This window comes from Patella vulgata, chromosome 3 (assembly GCF_932274485.2).
Source record: "Patella vulgata chromosome 3, xgPatVulg1.2, whole genome shotgun sequence".
In the NCBI taxonomy this organism is placed as follows: Eukaryota; Metazoa; Mollusca; class Gastropoda; family Patellidae; genus Patella; species Patella vulgata.
In genome coordinates this window covers 77,586,501-77,607,291 of record NC_065881.2, presented here as the reverse complement: position 1 = coordinate 77,607,291, position 20,791 = coordinate 77,586,501, and the positions used below count along the sequence as shown (strand labels likewise).

Genomic DNA, 20,791 nt, shown 5'->3' with positions numbered 1-20,791 from the left:
GACCCCTACGTACAAGTCAATTACTAAAATAAAATTGAACCATACATTAGTCCCGAAATAAACTAGTTTAAGTTCAATGGATGTTAAACCCCATTTCTCTCTCTCTTATGTTTTTGGAGATATTGGGGTAATTCGGTTCGTCTTTAAAAAGAGTGTTGTTATTGCTGGATGACCTGGCGCCTGGTACGTTCGGGCATTTTTATGCGCGAACTCTTAGTTTTTTTTTTACTGGCACGCGCACAGGTACTATTTCTTTTTCTTTTAACAAGTACCCAAATCGGGGATTTCGTGCGGAGGTAGTTCGGAGGTAAACAGTCTGTGAAGTACAACATTTGCCACTGTACCTGTGTATCGCTAATTATAAACCGAATGTGTGAAGACAGTTCATACATATCACTCAGTTGATTCACGCTCGATTTGCTACTAAACAAACCCATCGGTTTATTTTCTCAACAGTGTGACCCGAAGTGACCGCGAATTTATTGACCTTGTATGAACTTATCCATAGCTATATCCTTACACCGAGAGAAATTATGTAGTCTCGGTGAAAAGAACCATGGTCATCTGGTAGAAAATTACTTTTGTATTTTTTGGAACGGAAAACAGTGTTTTTAGAAGCAAACTAACCTGCCGCACATGAGGAAGTCATTATACTAATAATAAAAGGCGAGACCTCTTTTTGCGGCGCAGGCTTATCACTGAGTAGTAAACCGTCCACAAACAATAATATAGGAAGCCTAGTGACAGTGTAGTAAGTGGGCTATAGACTATAGGTTTGAGTCGAGATTACTGGCTTTCAGTTTACTCTGTTTTTGCGATAACCAATTATGTGAGAAATACCATACTGATATTCGGTTTTTAAAAGTTGTACGCGAACTAAATGCGTTTGTTAGATACTGACAGAGCAGCCCCGAGTCGAACAATCGCCGCCCGAGCTGTCTTCGTCAGCTAGTTTCACAATATCGTGCAATAGGTGTATTAATGTGATTTTTAGGTTTAACCCCACAAACAATGCCAAAATAGTGTTTTCACTGCTTACAGAAAACTGAAATTTAAAAAAAAATTTTTTATGAGGGTGACCCTCCCACACACTCCGTATCGAGCTGCCGCTCGGTCTGCGCAGCCTCATGCCTGGCACATACTGTCAACATTGTATATTTTTCCGTTTCCGCCCTTCCCCCCCACAATATATATTTCACGGCTACGTTGCGACGGTACCAGCATACCCAGTTGTTGACACCCATTACATCACTCCTGTCTAACAAATCATAAAGCTGTGGTGTTACGGTGGCGGCATAGTATTTCACCGTAACACCACAGCCACTCTAACCATTCATAATACATCTAACTATCCCTTTACAGCACTCCCTACACATTTCCCCTCGTCCTACTTTCCCAAACGTCAACAACACATCTCATACATCCAGTTCGCTGATTAACCCTTGTACCACGTCTACTGGATATGCCTTGTGAAGATGATTTACCCAAATCTGAGAGGTTCCATTCAAGTAAACACTCTATTATGTTTTTTTGAGAAACAGGCTTTGTCTTGTCTTTTAAAATATTATTGTTACACATGGTGGATACGGTTGTGAAGATGGTGTTTGTATGATATTGTACATGTAATATATTTTAGATGAGTCCAACAAGTCAACCAAGTATTATATTGTACATATAATATAGTTTAAGTTTGACAAGTTAACCTTGTTATTTGTTAACATTGATCTGACATTTAAATAAGATATTTATGTCAGGTGATATGACCAGGTTGTAAATATAGAAAATACTATTATGTCAGTATACCTTGATCTTGATAACCACAGGTTTAAAGATACATTATGGGAGATAAGATAAAGAGCTGGCAGTTCTCGCTATAATAGTTAAAAACTAGATAATGTAAAGGGAATTTGCTGAAAATTTCAGTCAAATTGATCCACCCTGAACTCAGAATTTAGTGATTGAATTTTAGACCTAGCCTCGATCATGATTAGTAAAGTCGATACGATAAAAAAACATAGTCTTGATTATCCACTTTTGGATTTTATCATCATTGATCCCAATCCGGTAAATATCACAGGCTAGCGATGACATCGAGAGTTTATTATTGTCTGGATAAGTTAATTAATGTCTAATTAGTAATTTAGAAAACATTTCAAGCCTAAAGAAACATTGTATAATGTTTGTTTAACTTATCTGAGCCAGTTAAAAACCTGTAGAGGGGAGTCTACACACCTCTTGTATGTACTTTAGTCCGAAGCTCTTACTTAAAGGGGAGCCACGATGGCTAAGGAGTAAGATGCTGGCTCGCTAACCTGGAGGTCGTGGCGTTGGCTTAGAGAGTTCATCTGGATTTTCCGGCATGGTTTCCCCTTGTCAGTGGTGCAGGATGGAGGGCCTGACAAGGACAGTTGTCTAGTTGTTTGGATGGGACAAAAAAACAAGGTCTCGTGTGCACATAAAAGTGCCCTTGGCAGTTGGAATTCGATGTAAAGAGTAGGCCATAGCGCTGCTGTCAAGGCAAAATTTCCCTCATACCTTGTACATGTAGCACACTGTATGCCCGTCTTCATTAGCCCAGTGGAGCAGAACAGTAGGACGTTAAACCCCATTTCATTTCATTTTTTTTTTTACTTTAAGTGCGTGCCATGGTTTGCAATGTCCCTCAGGATTTTTCTGGGCTGCCCCGATTCAGCGTCTAGGAATTACGTGCATGCACAAAATATGATTGTCTGTTTACATTGTATACCAGATAAAAGGATTATTTTGTTAACCAGACGACAAAAAACCTTACGCCCGAAACGCGTCTTGGATTAAAACTACTCTTCTTTAAATACAGACTTGTCAAGTTAGTTGCAATGTGAATATTAATTACCCATGTACAAATATATTCAAGCTCATGGATTTACTAAGAGCTATCATGTCTGAAGTTTATGATATATCACACAATAAAATACATAGTTCATGGGTCATTAGATTAATGGTGGTTTAATGGTCGGGTCAAGTTGTAAAGACCACCTACAAAAATGTTAAAAGGTATTTCTAAATTTAGAACATGTACAAGAAGGTACAGTATTTGACAGATAAAGGAAAGTGCCACTATTTTACAGTTTTATCATCAAACCTTAACATTATACAGTACAGGTACCGGGCAATCCATAATTATTTTACAAATTTTGCATCTTAATTCTTTCATCAAAAGAAAAAACAGGTTTTATGCATTTAGTGTTTACCTTTGAGTTAGAGATGGTGTTAATGTCCACTCAATATACATTGGATATATAGTTAAAATTCAATACCACTATTTTTAGAATTCAATACATGTTTAAAGTTACAATTTCATATTTACTAAGAAAGTCAAAACATAATTATTTCTATGTCTTTTGCTCAATAGGTTGTGAACTCACTATTATACGATCATAGGTGTCATTCTCACACTTAAAACTCATTTACACCGGCAATAATAACACAATTACCTCACTTGTTTTCTATTCTCCACCATGGAGTAGCTATCTTCAAAAGTTTGAATTTAAAGATGAAAATGATATTTTTGCCAATTTCTCAACTGGCAATTGTGAATTACAGGATTAAACATGCATTATGCAAGAGCAAAATCTGCTTATTACAAGTCTTTCTTTAGGCCTGAAATGATATCTAAATTATCAATTAGACATTAATTACCTTATCCAGACCATAATAAACTCTTGATGTCAAGGCTAGCCTTCGATGTTGGCTGGATTAGATTCCTATATGCCGCTAACGGCCATTGATAATTAAATCAAAAAAAGTGGATAATCGAGACTATGCTGTTTATATTAATGATTTTAGTAATGATGACCGAGACTATGCAAAAATTTCACCCGCTTCTTTCTCGGCTCATAGTGGATCAATTTGACTGAAATTTTCAGCAAATTACCATTACACTATCTAGTTTTTAACTATTATAGTGAGAACTGCCATCTTTTTATCTTATCACCCATAATGTATCTTTAATAGGATTATTCTTTAACAAGGTAGGACTGTTTATAGATACCATCTATTTTAGGGCTTTATTTTACATGTAATACATTTTAAAAATATAACTAAAAAATATGAAATTGTAACTTTAAGTAAGAGTAAGCAAAATTTACTTGATATAAGAGTAGACCGTAGTGCCTCTGTCAGAGCAAAATTTCCTCACAGCACACTGTATGGTGTATTTCAGTCTTCATTAGCCCAATCGGAAGACGTTAAACACCACTTCATTTCATTTTCATTCAACACAAGATAATTTGTACCTGAGATTTTCGGTGACAGGTGGATTATTACCAGGCCCACTTAACACAATATAAACTGAATATTTCAATATATACCTACTTACTGAAAGTGAATAGCACAATGATCAGTGCGTATTGGTCATATTCAACATATTTATATTTATTATTTTTTGGTTTATCGTGTATATGAATCTTCATTATCCCAATTGGGGCAGAACCGATTTCATTTGATTTTCTTGTATATAGATAAATCATAGGATAAATATATCACAATATCTACTCAATATCAGTTCTATTCATCAGTTGATAATTTATTCTTATAATAAATAATACAGTCTATGTATGTACAGTAGAAATTTGGTTGCTAGCCGACCAAAACAAATTCTTTTATTTACTTTTATTATGATATATATGGTATACAAGGAGGTGATAGAAATTCTGGTGGGAATTATTTTAGTCCTACATTGTACATGTAAGTATGTGATTTGAGCAAATGATTTTTGTGGTATTTCAAGGATATTAGTTTATGGATTAAGTGTATGTATTGTATGTGTGCAGAGTTTCGAAAAGAATTTTATCATTAACTTTATTGAACGGACTATAGAGAGTCCAACAAATTATGGCTATAAGAGGTGATAGGTGTCATATACATGTACTGGTATATGTACAGTTGGGTCACTGGGTGGTCATGAGGTAGGATACTGGTTTACTGGCTGGGGAGAGAGTGGGTGGGAAGGGAGGGGAGAATAGTTCAACGTTGAGTCAATGTAGTCGAAAGTGCCTCCACCTTAGATTGCACACATGAATATTGAAATAAAAATAATCTTATATTAGTCCTAAAATAATGAAGTATTATGTTTCTAAGACATTAAACCTCGTTCTATGTCTTGGAAGTTGATGACGTGGGGTGGGTGGGTGGCAGAATGGTTAACGCGTACGCGTTGTATCATAAGGTCTGTCATCGAGTCCGCTGGCGTGGTTTCCATTCCCAGGTTGTATGTGAAAAGGTGTAGGGTTGCCTGTCCAACTTTGTGGGTTTTCTCTGGGTCCTCCGGCTTCCTCCCACTGCTAAAAACTTCTTCATGTGTATGCGAAAGCAAATTATTGAAATAAAATTGAACCATATATGTTAGTCCAAAAATGACCTAGTTTGTGTTGTGGACGTTAAACCCCATTTCTCTCTTTTTCTCTCTCTCTGAAGTTGTTGAAAATAAATTGTAAACATTATTGCACTTCCCCCATTTCAGTCAGATGAGCACTTTTCCTGTCGTGTTTAGTTTGACAAGTTAGTTCTGATATACCGGTATATGTTTTGATATAACTGGTTTACTTTTCATAACAAACATGTACAGTGCAAATTTTAATATTAAATAAAATGTACCACAAAAATAGTTTATACCCCTGTCAACTTTTCAAATACAGGGTTAAGCTTGGGTCAAATCATAGGGAATAAGTGATGATATTTGTATCCATATTGTATGTCAAAGCTTCCTGCCTCTAGTGTTGTAAAGAAATATCATTTAAAAAATTTGGTCTGTTTGACTGGTTCACTGTAGCCTGAACAGAAGTAAATGAAATGAAATGTGGTTTAACATCCTACTGTTCTGCTCTGAACTGGACTAATGAAGATGGGCATATGCCATACAGTGTTCTATGAGGGAAATTTTGACCGAACGGCGGCACTACAGCCCACTCTTATATCGAATTCAAACTGTCAAGGGATCTTTTACATGCTTGGCAGTGTGTACAAGGGACCTCGGTTTTGCGTCCCATCTGATTGACTAGACAGCTGTTCTTGTCAGGCCCTCCGTCCTGCAACACCGACAAGGGGGAATCACGCCGGAAAATCTGCTGAACAGAAGTGTTTGCCAAAATTTCCCACATAGCACACTGCATTTTGTATGAATGGCTTCATTAGTCCACATTGTACAGAACTGTTGAACGTTAAACCCCATTTCATTTCTAGAGTTATGATATAATGTCTAAATATTTTTCCTTATGGCCTGCTTGGATGACTTACATGTAGCTGCTGTGGGCAATGTTTTGTTGCCTGGCGACTGATCTTTATATATTTGAATTAATAAAAACTAGATTTAAACCCTTCTGTCATTCTACTGTCCAACCTCGTGGGTTTTTTCTTGGTCCTCCGGTTTCCTCCCAAGCGAATTATTGAAATAAAACTTAACCATCTGTTAGTCCCGAAATGAGTAGAGGGGACACTAAACCCATTTCTCTCTCTCTCTCTTTCTCTGCCATTCTACAGTAGTGATTCTATTGAAGACTAAAGCTAACCTTTGATGAACTGTTCATTGTCATAACACTGTGCACAATGGTCAATATTCTTTGTATTTACACTGGACAAAAGTAATAAAGTCTTGATTGTACAGGTATTATAAATATTAAATCTTTATTTAACTTATATATTTCAGGTTGTGTAAAGAAGAATACTAAAGATTAACGGTATGTATAATAGTTAATCATTACTTTCATATTCCTCTCGTGTATCACCAATATAACCAATACTTTCTTTATATATGTACGGGTATGTTCACAATATACCCGAGTCTACATCTACAGTATACTCTCTTTTTTCCTTTATATATACAGCTATGTTCAAAGGTGTAACATAACTATAATAGACTAATCTACTCTTGTTATGGGAAATACTGACAAGGTTTATTTCCCATAACCTTTTTCTTTAAAGAAACATTATGTAACTAAATCTGCCCATTGTAATAGGTCTTTTTTCTGGTCTCAAAAATTATTGTTTAGATATTTATTCTCATGAAAAGCCCATAATTAACTCTTTAAACCATCTCCTATGGTTTAGATATTGAGTGGATTAGACAATATCAGCCCACTGCATTAAAGGATAATATGTTGGCTTGACAATTGAGAATATGAACTGTCGATGGGAATTGTCGGAAATAATTTAAGCTATTTCTTGTCAAAACTTCAAATACTCGTAACTTCTCTCAGAATAAAGTAAATTGACTGAAATTTTCAATATATTCATTCTCTGCTAGCTATTTTTCAACTACATGTATTATAACAAGAACAGTCAGCACTTGAACACATCTTACATAATGCCTCTTTAAAGGTTGGGGGGGGGGCGAATGGCTGAATTGAGTCAACTGGCGAGGTTTCGAATCCCCGGTTGTACGTGACAAGGAGTAGGGTCGCCTGTCCAACCTCGTGGGTTTTCTCCGGGTTTCTCCGGTTTCCTCCCACTGCTAAAGACCCCTACGCGCAAGCGAATTATTGAAATAAAATTAAACCATATGTTAGTCCCGAAATGACCTAGTTTGTGTTGAGTGGACGTTAAACCCCATTTCTCTCTCTCCTCCTCAAAGGATGTGTATTATTCAATAGTAAGTGTAAAATATACCATGCATAAACAAACAAATGAAGTGAAATAAAATGGGGTTTAACTTCCTACTGTTTTGCTCCGAACTGGGCTAATGAAGACGGGCATACACCTTACAGTGTGCTATGAGGGAAATTTTGCCTGGACAGTGGCACTACGGCCTACTCTTATATCGAATTCCAACTGTCAAGGGATCTTTTACATGCACGTCAATGTGTACACAGGACATCGGTTTTTTGTCTCATGCAAATGACTAGACAGCTGTACTTGTCAGGCCCTCTGTCCTGCATCACTGACAAGGGGGGTCCACGCCAGCATAAACATACAGCCAAGCAGCCAGTGCTAAATGTTCCAAAAACTGCAATTCATCTTACCTTTGTAAAAACAATAAACATCACATAAGTTGGATTCGTACAAGTCGGATCTTTCTTCAACTTGGATAAAATCATTTGGACCCTTTGATCCTGCACGTTTTTAGTATTAAATTACTGTGCGTAAGTCAGATTTCTTAAGTCGGATCTTTGCTCAACTCGGATTAAAATGTTCAGTCAATTTAATCTAATTCAGACTTTTTTCCTTTGCCCAAGTCGGACCGGCAGTATGTTCAGAATTTTTTGATTAAGTCACTTTTGTCCCAATGGTCAAAAACGCGGTTAGGTATTCCATGCACTGAGCCCCAAAATACTTTTCCCTATGATTTTGACTCAAATCAGCTTATTTAACGCAACACGATAATAAAGTTTTCCCGGAAAATTCGAAGCTTGCTGTTTACTGCACGAGAAAATTTAGGACATTTTTCAAAGATGGCGACAAAATGGAAGTTATCTAATCGCACCAAAACAGAAGTTGTCTACTCACATGTACGAACAAAAGCTTGAAATGTGCCTTTGAATCATTACATGTATTATCCTGCTCTTGCAGTTTATTTCTAATCGAGCTAAGATTTAATTTCGGTCTTCGGTTAACGCGAATCTTCGTTTAAATCGGATAAAATTGGTCAGTCCACTTAGATCCGACTTTTGCGAAGTTTAGTGTACATTAAAAATAGGTTGATAATCAATAGTTTCGTTGGAATATTGTAAATCTAAGGGGATTTTGCGGTATTTATATATTTTTAAGGAAAATGTCATAAGTCACAGTTTTATCATAATGACTTTTTAACACAAGAGTCTTGAAATCTTCTGTGTACTAGTTTCTCTAATGTCTTCTATTTTATGATGGTGGTTGGATGGCTGAATGGTTTAATGCATGTATGTTTGTCTATCATTGAGTCAAGTGGTGGTTTCGATTCCCTACATGTTCGTGAGGATCGCCTCACGTATATTGAATCTGGCATTTAATTCATAAAAACTCAATAAAATTATTAACTGGAGGAATTTTATTGATATGGCCAAAAAAAAAAAATGTTATGTTTCCGGTAACTAGGGGTGTAACGATACATCGAACAATCGATGCATTGCAATAACTTGACTGCCGATAATCTGTATCGATAGTAAAAAGAAACTATCGATAAAAATTGCGATAGTCAACCAAACTATCGATTGTTTCGATAGTTTGCAATAGCCAAAGTTAAATGGCACAAATTCCTAAATAGTTCTCTCGTATTTGTCGAATATTTACTTCCAAAATACTTGTTCGAAATTGTGTTTTTATTAAAAGTCAGTCGGTATTTGTTTCTCGATCAGTCCAGTCCAGACAGTTCCTTGGTTCACGAGAATCGCGGAAATATAACTGGTTAATCGTGCATTCTGATTTGTTTAAAGATGGCGGAATTTGAGGTTGTAAAAAAACGATAAAGCTAAATCAAAAGTATGAAATCAGAATCATTTCGTAATTTTGATAATCGGCCGGTAAAAAAAAATAAAACAAGCTTGCTGATTATTCTTAACACTAACCGCCACGCGGCAATCGAAGGAAGGCGATCTTGGCATGGATTGTGCATCTATCACTATAGCGCGCCTTCGAAGCTTTGTATGAATTCCAGGTGTACCAGTAGATATTAAATTACAGGGTTTCCGCGGTCCTTGAAAATCCTTGAATATCCTTAAATTTAAAATTTCATTTTCAAGGTCATGAATATCCTTGAATTTCGCGAAAATAGGAAAATATCCTTGAATTTCAGTTGAGATCCTTAATTTTGTTTCAAATTGGTAATAATAGTAAGTTGATATGAAAATCCCGTTTAGATTAAAAGTTTTATAACGATAGTTGGTAATGTTTTGGTTATTTTTAAGATGAAAAATTGTAACTTTAGGCTAAAAAATGTCCTTGAAAATCCTTGAATTTGACGTATATTTATCCTTGAATATCCTTGAAAAAATGTTTGACGAAGCCGCAGGAACCCTGAATTAATAATTTAATGGTTTCACTGACCAGTTGTTAGTTATATAATCCTCGGATAGAACACCGAATACACCGAGAAACAGTCATTAATAATATATGATTCTCCAATGCCAATTTACCGATGACACGTGATATCAGGTGAAATTAGGTCAGTAAACCAGCTATGCTAGTTTGAGTTTTAAATAGCGTTTACCGTTATGATTTTTATACGCCCACATTGAAATGTGGTCGTATATTGTCGTCACCCCCGTCCGTCCGTCCGTCCGTCCGTCCGTCGGTCCGGCGTCCACAATTGCTTGTGGACGCTCTAGAGGCTAAAGTTAATATCCGATTGACTTTAAATTTATACACAGTGTTTAAGGTCATGAGACGAAGAAGCCTATTGATTTTCGGCGATTTCTGATAAGTACTGCCAGAGTTATGGCCCTTGATCACTTTGAAAAATCTTCTGACGCTCTAGAGGCTAAAGTTATCATCCGATTGACTTCAGATTGATACACAGAGTTTAAGGTCTTGAGACGAACAAGTACATGTATATTGATTTTCAATGAATTTTTATGACTTGAACAACTAAATCCATGATGTTAAAAGTTTTCTATACTAAACATTAGCATGGGGCAGAACTTTATAAAAACCAAACAAATTCTAATGGTTTTCTGATAATTACTTAATTAGTTGTTACTCTTTATAAGATTTTAATGTATTATAAATGTTTAATAGGGAAAAAAGTAAAAATATGCGACAACTCTTGTTGACTCCCCGGACGATTTAGCTGCTGTGGGCGTATGTTTCGTTGCCTGGCAACCTATCTTTTCTTTTATACACATGACAGAGGCTTATTTTTTTTTTAAAAAAAATATTGTCGTTATTATCATTGAAAGCCGTATGGAATTTAACTTTAAAGCCATTCATGGTTGTCACGCGATTAATACTCAATGTGCCGTACGTGTCTATCATGGACGAATGAATAAAATCATTTGCAACTAAGTTACGTGATAGAAAAAAAAAACCCTACAAATTGTGTTATGTAGAAATACCACGGTGCCTATCAGCTTATATCCATTGAAAAAAAACAATACAGTAATTTATTCAGAAATGTTACCGACATGAATTTCAATTTGTTCGTGAATTAAATATGGAAAATTTTCCGAACGATGCACCTATTTGTCGTTATTTTTGTGATAATTACATTCAGTAGAATACGATATTCATCATAACAAATTATCAAGAATTATTTTTGTTGAAGTTGGTTATATTAAAGGGAACTTTCCAGTGTTTCATTGATTTTAGTTTGATTAAATGTTATAATAAATGTATACCTGACAGTTTGTTTTAAACCTAAACCAATAAACAAATTAAACTATCGCAATAGTCCAATAGTATCGCAATATTTAATCCCTAATAGTAATAGTATTGCAATAGCTGTTTACCCCATAGCAATACTATCGCAATAGTGAAAATTACCAACAATAGTCACCCCTACCGGTAACCTGACTGACCCATTACAAAACCTGCCGACTCAATTTTTTTTTTAGTGTCAAGGGAAAAAAACAACTTTTTTGTTCAACGAGCGACCGTTCAAAATACGCTAAGCCTACCGGATTCGTGAAAATGACTTTATTATTTGTTGCTATAAATGGATATAAATGTCATCGTTCTTTGAATCTGCATTTACTGATCGGAATAAGCGAGCACTTTACAGCGAACGATTATTAAGAACTGTCATACTGTTGACACGAGATTGCTAACTGACGTGAAAATGGTGACTACAGGTTTCGTATAGATTTAACACTGCACATCCCGTAAAGCCATAATCCTCACAACCTTCGTTCTAATAAGTAACGGCACGCAATTTGACAAAAACAAGCTAACGTATATTTCAAACAGGTGGATCGGATCTGCTCGATTGGTATTTAAAACAAGACAAATAAATTTATTACGTGCGACCGCACGATATGATTTTTTAAGTTTTCATCGTGAGTTCTTTCCCTTGAACAAAATGGCCTCCCTACGCTATTTTTTTTTTAGCATAGAACGATTAAAAAGTCCATTTGCCCCCTAAGAGAATAAATCATAATCTAGCCTCTGATACATTTTAAACAATTATCCAAGAATTCCATCCACCAATCTATTCATGCTTCATGTTCCTCGGCGCCAACTCAACCTAACATAAAATTTAAGATTTTCGCACAGAATATTATGCTACGGTACATCATTAAAAAAAAAACAAAAAAAACCCCCTACCTACCGACCCTACCCTATTTTCCATCCGTTACAGGAAACAGAACCCTTTTTTTGTTTGGCCTATTCACCATCTGTACATGAAAATAAAAGTGATTCCTCTCTCTATCTTTCTCTCTCATGAATATTAATAACTTATAAATATTTCCAGAATAATACAAGAGAATAGAACTGAATATAATGCCAGGATAAATTTCCTGTTGAATTAACAACTTTACTTAATGTTATATTCAAGAACTAAAGAACTATTGAATTGGAAGATTAAATCAGTAAATGATGATCTAAACAGCTGGTTTATTGTGTTCAGTTATTAATAAAAATTATTAACGATCATATCATAAATAAAATGTATTGAATATATGTTGATAAGTATCATAAGGAGATATCAATTTTATTATATCTATTAAATAACCATACAATTTTCATGGAATGTAGCTTGTCAATGTGGGTTCTCTAAGTATCAGAAATGAATACATATTCTTGGAATGGATCTTCAACACTTTATTTCAGGAGCAAATAACAGCAAGTTCAATAAAATAACTTGCAATTTCCTATAAATCGGACCTTCAACTAGTATATAGGTTCCCTAAACTGGTCTCTCCAACTAATGAATTATGTTCGTTCGTTCGTTCCTATAGTTTTACGTCCACTTCCACCTAAGGTGATATCATAGACATCTTGAATCATGTTAACATTTATCATATTTATACATGTATAAATTAAGTTACGACGAAAGTGCTGACATAAACATATAATTATTGAAGGATTAAGTTTTAAGGCATTTAAAACAATAGTTAGAAGAAACTTAACAGTATAACCACTTGAGTTGCTAATCTGTCATAATTTGACTGACAGGTTATAATTGCTGTCTGCCTCTAATGACTAACCAAGCATTAATGAATATTAAAATATAGATTTGAAATTTAAAACAGAATTGAAAAATAATAAAATAACATATGACCTAATCATTTGTCATATACATGTATCTATGAATGTATGCATATTGGCTCCTAGCCAATGGGGGAGTGGATGGCCGAATAGTTAGCACACGCGCGTTGTATCATATGGTCTGTCATTGAGTCAACTGGTGGGGTTTCGATTCCCCGGTTGTAAGTGACAAGGAGTAGGGTCGCCTGTCCAACCTTGTGGGTTTTCTCCGGGTCCTCTGGTTTCCTCCCACTGCTAAAGACCCATACGCGCAAGCGAATTATTGAAATAAAATTGAACCATGTGTTAGTCCCAAAACGACCTAGTTTGTGTCGAGTGGACGTTAAACCCCATTTCTCTCTCTCTCTCTCTCTCTCCTAGCCGAAGTGGGGATATTAGTGGGTTAGGTGGGTCATTGAATGAAGTGGCATGGTTTCGACCCCTAGATTGTACGTGATAAGGAGTATGGTTGCTTGTCCATCCTCTTTATGTTGTTTCCTGGTCTTCTGGTTCACTGAAACGTTGAATTCCAAGAAAAAAACGATTGGGTCGAATGATTCAGCTAAGGTGTGTCCCGCTTTATATCATTGGATCCACAGCGGCTTGATGAGTATGTTGCTAGTACACTAGACAGGAGCTCCCCAGTTCGATCTGGGTATTGATCAAGAACATTCCTCAGGATAATTCCTTTGTTATGATAATTCCTTTGTTAGTGGTGAAGAACGAAGGGCTGGACAAGGACCAGTGTCGTTTTATTTAGACTTTTTCACACTAGCCACACCACAGTCTGTTGAGCAATTCCTGATTTTTTTCTTATTTTATGTTAATTTTTATTCCAAGGAATATTGTTAATTTATAAAATTGAATATCTTTTTTTAACAGTGCTGCAATAGAGGAATGGAAGGCAGCCATTTCTATTTGATTTTTTTTTTGCCAATATGGACTCCTTTTTTTATATCAAATAAATGAAATGAAATGAGTTTGAACATTCTAATTTTCTATTTTTAGTCAAATAACATGATTATTTCCTGATATGTAACAAAAAATCTTCTGATTTTCTAATTGTTTGTTACAAAAAATGAGCTTGATTTAAGGATTAATCATTAAACCCATTGGAATGGCTTACAGATTATATGGTAATGCAAAAAATTTGAATTAGGATTGAAGTCACTTTAATGTAGCATACATGTACAAATATTAATACTAACAGTTTATTAACTTTACTAAGCAGTTTCTATTTGTACAAATATTAACGCTAAACAGTTTCTATTTGCACACCCTGTCGTCATTAGCCCAGTTGAAGCAGAACAGTAGGACGTTAAACCCCATTTCATTTCATTTCTATTTGCACAGATAATTTCTTATACTGGTTCAAAAGAGGACGTAGAAGCCACTGGTATTATTCTGTCGTATTGTGAAGAATAGAACTTTCTTTATGCACCCTGCATATATAAATATTTACATGTATTTCATGAACTTTAGTTAGTACATTAACTGTCAATTCTGATTTACACTTTCTTTAAAGGCAAGGATATGTCGTCTTATAACTGAACATAACCTTACTCAAGTCATGCAATTTGTTATACATTAAAGGGGCATTATGACAGTTCTCGCTATAATAGCTAAAAAATAGATAATGTAAATAGAATATGCTGAATATATTAGTCAAATTGTTCCACTCTGAACCGAGATATTAGTGATTGAATTTTCGGCCTAGCCTTGATCATCATTACTCGGGTCGGTACTATAATAAAAAACCCAAGTCTCGATTATCCATTTTGACGTTAAGTCATCCATCACAAAATATATACAAATCATGTAAATATTACAGGCTAACGACGGCATCGAGAGTTGATTATGGACTTGATAAGTTAATTAATGCCTAAATTAATAATTTAGATAACATTTCAGGCCTAAAGAAAGACCCACAATAGGCAGATTCAGCCCTTGCATAATGTATGTTTAACTGTTAAAAAGAGATGTCTGTACCATGTATGTATATTGAACAAAGTTGACTGAATAACCTAGGGCTATTGTCATGTGATCATTTGATGAAATCAAAATGGTGAAAGTAATGGGGTTTAACGACCTACTGTTCTGCGCCGAATTGGCTAATGAAGATGGATATGTTCAATTTGAACAGAAAGTATGTCATGGAAATGGACAAATTCCTAATCCCCAATGCCCTCCCTCTTTCTTTGGTTGTTGCATGACAAAATCCACAGACATCTGGTTAGATATATTGGATGACTCCTGCAGGTTGCATAGATAAGAGTTGTGAACAGTTAGGTCGAATAAAAAAGGTTAAGAGTGATGGAGCATGTAGAATTTCTACAATGCTAGTTGTAAGCAGTGGTTGAGAAGTCAGAACATGGTGACAGTTGTAATATTGAACCATTTCCAGAGTCTTCATTAGCCCAGTGTATACAGAATAGTAGGACGTTAAACCCCATTTCATTTCATTTCTTATGTGAAAATACGTTCAATTTATTCGAAAAGAAATAAAATGTCTATGCTCTCTCAGCTAGCTGAAGCCATCAATTTTAAATGACCTGTTCAAACGGCCAATATAAATCAGATGAGTAAAAATAAAAAAGTCTTTTGAAGACAGGTAGCTGGCTTGTTTTTGTTTTTTTAGAATGGTTTAATTTGCCAACCTTTGCATTCAGATAACCAGTGTATTTAAACCAACTTAAATTATACCCCTGAACAGTATATTGTACAAATACATTGTAAATGAAAGCTCTAGTGCAAAAAAAAACCCAACCTTTTGGAAGAGAGGTAGATTGGTTTAATTGCTCCACCTTAGTTTTTAAACCAGCTTATGTACATTTACATTGTAAACACTGCAACTTACTTACTTATTAGGTAGCATTTAGTTGTGTTGTTTTAACAGAAGTTTCTCTGTTTAATGTTTAGTTTCAAACCATTGTTGGGGGGGGGGGGGATGGCCGAATGGTTAGCACGCGCGCGCTGTATCATATGGTCTGTCATTGAGCCAACTGGCAGGGTTTCGATTCCCGGTTGTACGTGACAAGCAGTTACCGAGTAGGGTCGCCTGTCCAACCTTGTGTATTTTCTCCGGGTCCTCTGGTTTCCTCCCCGAAATGACCTAGTTTGTGTCAAGTGGACGTTAAACCCCATTTCTCTCTCTCTCTCAAACCATTGTTGGAAAACTGTTCAAATCTGTTGAGAATCATAGGAAACTATTGGTTTCCTACTGTTGTATACGTCGCCTTAAATACACTAGTAGCTGTTTTCCATAAGTATGTGTTTTGTTGTTACTCTATCCAGTTACTAAATGCCATTTAAAGAACATACTGTTGTATAGTTTAAAGAGAGAGAGAGAGAGAAATGGGGTTTAACGTCCACTTGACACAAACTAGGTCATTTCGGGACTAACATATGGTTTAATTTTATTTCAATAATTCCCTTGCGCGTAGGGGTCTTTAGCAGTGGGAGGAAACCGGAGGACCCGGAGAAAACCCACGAGGTTGGATGTATAGTTTAAAGGGTCTGTCTAGATTAGATAATGAGTGTTGGATTTATAACTGTTCTCTAAGCTAGACAGACCCTTTAATCTATACAACAGTAGACACGTGATGGTTTCCTATGATTCTCAACGGATTTGAACAGTTTTCCAACAATGGTTTGAAATTAAACATTAAACAGAGAAACTCCTGCTAAAACATCACAACTATATGATACCTGAGTTGTAGTGAAATGAAAGCCCCTATATATATGCACTTAATATTGTAATGTTAGTGGTATTTTCAGGGACAGATGTTATAAGTTTTTTTGTGTGAATAAGATAAAATTGATCATGTCTCTTGACTCCTTTGATAATATATCTATCTTATCCATTATCTTATCTCAGTGAAAAGAGGCCAGACTGACTTCAAATTGTATTGAAACTTTTATTGTGTGAGATTACATACAGAAACTCAAACTAACATGTTTTTTTGTTTAATAGGTTAAGTGTGTGAAAATTGTTCAGGGGCCTGTTTCACGAAATATTAACTAAGATAAAATTCAATTTTAATTGGCTAAGCACTAAAAAATCTAATATTATCCAATCAAATTACTAAAATTTGGACTTTATCTTAGTAAATATTTCGGGAAACAGGCCCCAGGACATTGATACCCATGATGATTCATGTTTCCAGGTAGTTGACTTGGATTAAATGATCATTTTAAATAGGGTGTATATCTTTAACTATAAACGATAATATGATTAAAGGTACATTATGTAAGATTTAGATAAAGAAATGAAATGAAATGGGGTTTAACGTCCTACTGTTTTGCTCCTAAACTGGGCTAATGAAGACAGGCATATGCCATACAGTGTGCTATGAGGGATATTTTGCCCGGGCAGTGGCGCTACGGCCTACTCTTATATCAAATTCCAACTGCCAAGGAATTTTTTACGTGCATGCCAATTTGTACACGGGTTTTTAGTTTTTCGTCCCATCCGAACGATTTAAATAAAGAGCTGACTATTCATGCAATAATACATGTAGCTCAAAAATAGAGAATGAAAATATTGAAAATTTCATTCAAATTACTTCATTCTGAGCCAAGTTATCACTGTTTGTAGTTTTGAAAAGATGTGTGCATTGTTGTAAGCAAGGCACTGATATGTTCAAGACTTAGCCTCGCTTTCCCATTTTTAAATTAAATTTTTAAATGGCAAACCGTTCTAATCTAGTTAAAATTTTGAGCATCCGATGCCATCGAGAGTTGATTATGGTCTTGTTTTGTTAATAAATATCTAAAACCTGCAATAGGCAGATTTAGCTCTTGCATAATGTCTAATTGATAATGTATATTAATAATTAAAGATGGGTTCCTGTGTACAAACTGGGCGATTTAATGGTATATATGGACTAAAAACATATTCAAACTAATTGATTTCTCATAACTTTGCTTCAAATCCTTCTCAAACATTGTAATTGCGTAGGAATGTCCTGCTAAAAAAATTCGATCAAACCAGGTCATGTTTACGTCACTTGACGTACTTCTCTTGGAAGTCAGAGGAGAATTCATTGCATACATAAGACGATGTTGTCTTTAATTGCTTACTATTTATTACAAATATTGAATCCTAATTAAATTCTCGGATTATCCACTACCTGCGTCTTTTTCCATCATTTTTATCTCAGAAAGTGTTGTACGTCTAACTCTTCATAAAGTTTATCAACTTGTACATCAAGCGCTCAATGTTCGCATGTGACCTTTGACATCACGCGTGCAGAAATTCCTAATCGTCGGGCTGTTGATTAGGGGAACCCTTACATTTTTGAGTGTTTTTCTGGGAATCCAGTATTTTTCTAGTAAGATTGGATATCTCTACTTTCCATATATACTAAAATTACCATACTTTTATTGGAAATAACCACCCGATAAATACTTTTCTGGGAACCCGTCTTTAATATTGTTTTGTTCCTAAAAGATGGAAACTGTCAATAGTTGGAAGTTAGTAAGTAAAATGATCATTTTAAATTAAGTTGAAAATTGCAGGGGGTTGGTGGGGGGGGGGGGGTATGTGGGTAATAATATATTAGAAAGAGACAAACAGTATAGAAAGTTCAAAGATGCTTTTGCTATAGAAAAAAAAAGTGTAGGTGATCTATAATACAGAATAGAAAGCTACATTGTATATTGCTGTTTAATTAAAAAATCTCCACTTAACAGAAGTACAGACTTTATGTAGAGTGCGCTAGTGGGTTAATAAAGTGTTTCAGGTTATTAGAGACCCTTTTTCAAATAGAACGTGAAATTTTTAACTTTGTGCTGGAAATGTATTAATTAGTATCAATAAAAACACAGAAAAAGACAAATAATAACAACTACATGACAGGCATCAGAGGGATTGTGTCTTGACAAAGCTTGAATTTGTGTATGACATTGTGCTTGGCTGCTTACAGATTGTTAGCAAGTAGGTCTGTCAATAACTAAAAATCCTAAAATATAAAAATCCCCAGACTATGATTACATCTCAGACTGGTCTCTGGCGTATTTTGGGAGGATTATTTCGACCAACAATTAATTGATTTTTTTTGTTGTCATTAAAAATTCATGTACATATACATGTATGTCTTTATCTATACTTTGATGTCATTTATTGATACTTATTTAATAAATGAGATTTTCACACTGACAGGATGGCATTGTATATTTTAGTTGTAATTGGGATGGGGAACACAAATATATTTTATTGCAATACTTCAATCTTTTTGTGAGCTGATTGTTAGCTGTGGTAAAATTAATAGAACTAAATTGGTGGTTGAATGAAAGTGGTAAAAGTAGTCTGTTTTTAAAGAGAACATTTGAAGTAAACTTCTATTAGAAGGGGAACACAAATATATTTTGTTGCAATACTTCAATCTTTTTGTGAGCTGATTGTTAGCTGTGATAAAATTAATAGAACTAAACTAGTGGTTGAATGAAAGTGGTAAAAGTAGACTGTTTTTAAAGAGAACATTAGATGTAAACTGGTGGTTGAATGAAAGTGGTATTGTACAAGGTTAGGTGTTTAGTGGCTCGTTATTCATTCCACATGTTAAAATTATACTAAATCTGGTGTGTGGTAGAGAACTACAGTCATTGTTTTTATGCTACAATAATATTGACAATGTCTCAACCTTTCCTTAATGACTAACATATGTTTCAAAATTTATCCTGGATTGGTTTCTGTTAGTATTGAGGTAAATTCACATAGTAACCCGGTTTTGAAATCACGTTCACGTTTGGATTTAGTGTTGGTATTTGTGATGTTTTTATTTTGTGTATTGTTGTTGAGCTCACCACCATTTGTCCACTTGAACTGTTTTCATTACATGGTTATTCCCTGGAAAAAATTTTGTTCTTCAAGTTTAATTCTTGACATATGTACAACAATAGTTTTTATCAACGTTTTTTTTTTTTCGTTGGACAATTAACTGCAATATAATATGTTGACATAAAGGAGACACAGTGGCTCGGTGTACTTGTATATCACTGGCTTGCCGTTACAGATTTCAGAAATTGAAATAATAGCACTCCAGGCAACAGTACCTCCCTGCGCACTGCACAGCATATGTTAAAGCCCATTTGATTTCAATTTCATTTGTTATACATATCTTAAATACTCTAAAATATTTTTACATAGTTCAGTTTGAGTATAACTTACCAGTTTTTTGAGCTGATGATACATGTATGTGCTATGTGAGGGTAAGAATTGACCCACTCTCCAATCCAGCATCCCTACTGTATCTATTTGAATTTTCATGAGCACTTTCATGCAAACCGAAATAACTAGTGCTATACAATGGGTTGACCTGGCCAATGAGAAGAATTAAAAAAACCTTTTTCTGATAATGGTTGATACATGTCACAGGGCTACCAATATATACGAACAATGAATATGTGTCATGTATGCTTTGTTATTACCGAATCCTAAACCAGATATTCCCCGGTTGTACCTGACAAGGAGTAGGGTCGCCTGTCCAATCTTGTGGGTTTTTTCCAGGTCCTCTGGTTTCCTCCCACTGATAAAGACCCCTACACGCAAGTGAATTATTGTCCCCCGCCTTTCGAAGAAAGCAGGGGACTATTAAAATGGGTTCGTCCGTCTGTCTGTCTGTCTGTCTGTCTGTCTGTCTGTCCGTCACACTTTTTG

General features: G+C 35.2%; 1 protein-coding gene across 2 annotated transcripts in view; it reads left to right on the top strand.

The window, feature by feature from the left end:
* Nucleotides 1–20,791, top strand: part of LOC126816848 (beta-hexosaminidase subunit beta) — a 124,361-nt gene that overhangs the window by 24,000 nt on the left and 79,570 nt on the right. For both annotated transcript variants that reach the window (XM_050543622.1, XM_050543621.1), the window contains exon 2: nucleotides 6,683–6,713. The gene's annotated coding sequence lies outside the window, so the exon portion shown is untranslated. The remainder of the gene's footprint in view (nucleotides 1–6,682; nucleotides 6,714–20,791) is intronic.